Here is a 6,000-nt window from a genome sequence, read left to right as displayed (position 1 = left end):
TGGAAGAACCTGATTTACAGCGAGGACTCTCTGTTGAAGGCCCAGGCAAAAGCTCTCACAGTTATCTTGGAACAGAGAAAGATTTTGATTTCTACATCTTCAGACCAACTGAGATGGAGCAAAAACAATGAAGGTAACTTTAACCTTAAAGAGGCCAAGCGAATAACCCTTGGGCTTGAATTTCCAAACCATGACATGGTATGGAAGGACCTATGGTAGAATCAAACCTGGATGAAAATCAAACTGTTCATGTGGTTGGTGCAGCATAAAAAGATTATAACTTGGGAAAACCTGCGGAAGAGAGGTGTAATTGTTCCATCAAGATACCAGCTTTGCAAATTACAAGAAGAAACTATGGAACACCTTCTCAACCTATGCCCATTCACATCCACCTTGTGGAATTGGGTGGCTTCAATCTTTAGACAGTCTGACAGGGACAACGGTAGCATCAACAACACTTTGAGGAATTGGAGGAGAAATTTCTCTGCAAATGAAATAATCAACAAAGCTTGGGAGCTGGTTCTTGGCTTTCTAATTTGGGATGTCTGGAAAGAATGCAACAATAGAATCTTCAAGAACAGGAATGGTTTTGCCCAAAGCATTATGGATCAGATCATAGGACAACTCAAAGAGACTGTAGGAAGCCTTATAAAATCCCCCCCTGAGAACCAACCTCATGATCAGGATATGCAGATACTTCTGCATTTGGGCCTTCAAGGGCTCTTCCCCCAGGGGATATCCAATAATGTGAGTCATATAACAACTGATAAGGATTTCTGGCAACCCCACCCCCCATGGTTTTATGAAGTGCAATATAGATGGGGCCTCAAAAGGAAACCCTAGCATTGCTGGTTATGGAGGAGTAATAAGAGATGACAAGGGTTTAATAAAAGCCATCTTTCACAGTCATTTGGGTATAGCCACTAATAATATGGCATAGCTCATGGCCCTTGAGAAATGCCTAGAAATCTTAAGGGACTCAAACTTACATAATACCATAATTGAAGCTGATTCTGAACTGATAGTCAATTCAGTCAAGAAAATATGCAATGGCTCAGTGCTAGACAAAGTGTCGAAACACTAGAGGTTACTGCAAGTTTATCAATTGATTCAATCCCACCTGCGCACCATGAGAACCCTTAGTTTCATTCATGTGTGAAGAACTATCAACATGTTAGCAGATATTATGGCTAATGAAGGCGTTCTGTGTACCAAAAGCAATAAAATATATCAATGGTCAGAGACTCCTCAAGGTTGATTGCAGGATGAGTGCCACAAATAGGAAACCTTAGATAGGGAGATCTGTTAGAATAGAGGAAATAAGCAGGATAAAGTATGAGCAGAGCGTTCTTCAAGAACAAAGGAATTTTGGTCGACATGAGGAAGAAGTATGAGCAGAAGGTCAAGGATGGATCCAGAGTTTTACTCTGGTTATCGGGCGGGAAATTGGACATGAAACTCTACTTTCCTAAGTTTCTCGGGTGGGAAAATAATTATAGAACAAGTCTTCAAAGGTATCAGGAAAAAAGTTAAATGTAGCCTTTTAATGTTTGGTACCGAGAGCTTCATTAAAGAGCAGGTAGGTCAACGAAATTGCAGAAATACAATGGATTGCGTTCAGTAAACAAATAGTTGATTAACCTTCCAAACGGACCTGAAATGAGATTAGGCGAAGTCTCTATCTGGCTTCGGGTCCGAAGATGCAGTTAAGTTCCGCGCTTGTTGGATAGACCTTTTGAGATCGCATGCATCTGGTGAATTTCAAGTGGCTAAACTACACGAAGGTTATCTTTCCATTTGGATCCGAAATGGTTTCTATTGGTAGTTCAATTTTCTTTTCAGGTCCATTTTTGTTGTTATCGAGTGAGCTTGAAGGAAACCTGAAATATCACCTAGACCGTTAGAACTTCGGGGCTTGATCGAACAGTTATGTTGTTCGGAGGGTCTTAGGTGGTATCGTGGAAAGGTGGTTTGGGCCCAAGTCTCGACTTGTGGACCCACGGACCGAGGCTTTGTGATGCTCGGCTTTTGCTTGGGCAACTGCTCCTCATTATGTACATTATGTAACTTTTATTTTAATTTGCATAGAAGAGCCTATGCTTACTTTAGCAAAAAAAGATGATTAATACTGACAAAACTAAATTCATGATGATTAAATAAAAAATGATCAAATTTGATACATTCATATATGAAAAAAGCGACTTAAAGTTCCATCATAAAATTATCTTGGAATCAATTTTCGATGTAAGCTCAATTTGAATTATAGCATTGAGAAAAATATAAATGGAAGTTGGAAAGCTTACTATGGGCTTGAAAATAATTTTAAATTAACAGTTATTTTGATACGAATTACTAAAAATAGCTCCTATTTGAGACTCTCATCACTCACTTTATTTTATATGGATATCAGGTTTGGGTCGCAATATCTCGAAAGAGTCATGGAGGAATATAAAACAGATTCAAAAGTAGTTTAACCTATAATATCAAGATTAATGGAAATGCTCCCTATCATATCCTCTTTATTGAACTAAGTCTCCCCCACCTTCCCACTGTCTGCCCACCACCACTCCTTGCCCCATGATTGAAAGCATGGGTATGAATAGGCATATTATGTAAAAGAAGGATTGAAACAACATGAAAGGAAATAGCCAATAGGTTTCACATATTTTCATCTAGCTCTAGTCATAATCCCCACCTAAAGCGAGGATGACATAAGGATGCCTAATATTGGCTAGATCATTGGGGTATCAAGGAGGAGATAATTCTTTCGAATAAGGATATTATTAAAATCATTATTACTTCAAAATTTAAGGAGAAATTGTGGGGTGATAAAGATTTAGAGGTAAAAAGGAGAAGAAATTGTGGGTTGATAAAGAGTGAGAGTGAAAAGGGAAAATAAGATATTGTAAGGAGGTGATCAACCTCAATCTTCAAAATCAAATATATCTACGTATATTGAATAATGTTAAGAATAAAATCAACTTCGTTAAAATAAGAACAATTTCTCATGAGGTTCATAGTGAAACTAGGCGATGGTCACTTTCCAAAATGTCATGGAATGAAGAATCTATCACTCATGCCATACTAAGGGGGTTGAAGATGAAAAATAATTTTATGTCCATCTCATACTCACATTAGATATCATTTTTAAAACATTTTTCACACTACCAACCTTATTTATCAATCTTCTTGACTTTTTAAGTCAACAAAACTATGGTGATCTTGAAACCCATTTCTAAATGCCTTTAGAACACAAAAATACAATGCTAAATATTCCAAATAATTTCTTACCTACATAAGGTTCAATTGACATATTGATATATTATCTTTAATGGAAATATATATATATATATATATATATATATATATATATATATATATATATATATATATATATATATATTTGATAATTTTGTATTAACCATGTTCTTCATGAAACCTAACAGAATCGGGATCGCAGGGATAAGTATGTCTATTATTATCTATGTATTTATGCCTAATGACTTTAAAAAAATCATAATTAATTATAATTCTAAAATGTAAATTTAAAGTATTAAAAAAAAGTGCATAAATTTTAATATTTCAATTAAATAAAAATTCTCCATGGATCAGGTTGCTAGCTGGATGGAACTCTCATTAATTTAGATTAAATGTTAAGGACATCGAGGTACAAACCCATCACCCAGGACACACTCAAGGCAATAGGTGCAGTTGCTCCATGCTTGAAAGAGGTAAATAACCTTGTGGAAGGTGGCAGTGGCATTGTGTTTGTGGTCTTGCTTGGTTTCAAGCGTTCTACAATGTTTGTTAATCGGTTTAGTGTTCCAGGGAAAACAATGTTGAAGGGTGACGTCGAGTGTTGAGACACGTCGCGACTCCTGGAAAGGTGGTGGACTAATCTTCTCCAAGCGAAGGTAACCTAGTATGTTAACTATTTTTTCTCTCCCTCCTCCATGCATCCGCTTGTCTGGTAATGGGATTTGGGTCTGCATGGGGTTGAATTTCCTGCGGGTGGGAGTCAATGGGGTTGCTGGAAGCTGCCGGTGTCGGTATCCTTGTTGCAATATGTTATCCTAACGGGTATGGTCTCTGTGTCGGTTCATTTTGAAATTATTCTCTCTTGAATGGGGTTATATGGGATGCATGTCTTTGTTGCCAACCGTTGGGACCACCTCTGTATGGTTTGGTTTGATAATCTCGGGGTTTGGGGTTGGGTCATGTTCAACTTTGTCTCTAGGTTTCATTTTGTTGTAATTCATGGGGTTGAGTGGAAGTTTTTCCCTCTGCATGACTGTTGGTCCCGACACTATAATTATTTCGCTGTCTCTCTTGCTAAGCCCCACACCCATGGCCTTTGTGGAAGATCCAATGAGGTTACAGTTGAAGGTCTACACTGGTCTGGGTTTGGGGATTACTTGAATGCTGTTGGTCATGGTGGTATTTTAGATTCTTCTTCTGGCTACTATGAAAATTAGTTACGGTGTGTGTAAGATGAGTTCTTATGTGGGATGGCTTGCAATGATGGGGTGTATGGGATAAGCCCGATAGAGGTTCAACATTTTTTATTATGGCAATTAATGTTTCGTTCTCCCATGGTAGGTGTGAGGGGAGGTATGGTAACATGGAAGTGAAAGGCTTCTGGGCTCAGGCTACCACATGTTCAAGCAACTCGCCACACGCAACTTTTCACTGGGAATTGTGAGCTTGTAGCTATGGCGCGGGCTGCAAATGTTAGTGGCTATGGTAGGATGCCTCAGGTGACTGTGCAAGAGGAACATCCAAACTCCTCAAGTGGCAGAGAAAGAGGCCATAAACCGAAAACCAACATCATAAACGATGCACCCAATGCTTATCGTGAAGGTACGAGCGAGGATATTAGGCATTTGATTGAGGAGTGGGAAGTTGATCTGAACCACCAGGCAGGCTCGATGAATATTGAGATGGAGGATTGACGGGTGATGGTGCCGGATCTTAGGCATATCTGCAGGTGAGTGACCCAATTCAAAGAGACTTTATATTTGTATTGGACCATGAAAGGTCTCCTGGGCAAGGCCTTGGAACAAATTTCAGTGAGCATGGTGACAATGGTACAGGACTTCCCCAACTACAAGCAGGACTGCCAGAAACTTCAGTTCCAACTACAAAAATTGCTCTATTGAAGTAGGGAGTCAATAGATTAAGGCTAATTTGAATATATTTCCATTAGGATCATATGACATGTTTATCAGAAAGGATTGGTTAGAAGGGAATTGGTCTATAGTGAACTGTAAAGAAAAGTCCATTAACTACCTTGCTAAAAATCGATCTTGACAAGAGATTTTAGGGGTTAAAAAACCAGTAAAGTTATGTCCCATTATTGCCTCTCAGTTAGGTAAATGTATTAGGAAAGGTTGTACTATTTATGTTTTCCAGGTTGGGTATTCCAACACTAGGGATAAGATTTCTACCTTAGACAACATACTAGTAATCCAAGATTTCGCTCATGTGTTCCATGAGGATATAAAAGGATTGCCCCCAAAATGGGAAATTGACTTTACCATTTAGCTAATTCCTGGAGTAGCATTGATGTCCAAAGATCCATACCACATGAGCATACCTAAGCTAACCGAGCTCAAAATACAGTTACATGAACTGCTCGATAATGGATACATCTGACCGAGTGTGTCACCCTGGGGATACCAGGTACTATTTGTAAGGAAAAAGGATGGAACCGTGAGACTTTTCATTGATTGTAGACAACTTAACAAGCTAACAATCAAGAATAAATACTTGCTACCTCAAATTGATTATCTATATGATTAGGTAAAAGTCGCAACAATGTTCTCTAAGATTGATTAACCAACACGCCAATGGAATTCATGAGTTTAATGCAAGGTATTTTCCATCCTTTTTTGGATAAATTTGTCTTGATATTTATAGATGATATCCTGATTTATTCGAGAACTCTAGAGGAATGTAAAGAACATATTCGTGTAGTGTTGCAAGCCTTACGCGCCCATC

The sequence above is a fragment of the Pinus tabuliformis genome, chromosome 5_1 (genome assembly GCF_031772625.1).
Source record: "Pinus tabuliformis cultivar Carrire ecotype Pingquan chromosome 5_1, CPIR1, whole genome shotgun sequence".
In the NCBI taxonomy this organism is placed as follows: domain Eukaryota; kingdom Viridiplantae; phylum Streptophyta; class Pinopsida; order Pinales; family Pinaceae; genus Pinus; species Pinus tabuliformis.
The sequence above is the reverse complement of the archived record's forward strand: the minus strand, read 5'-3'. Positions refer to the sequence as shown.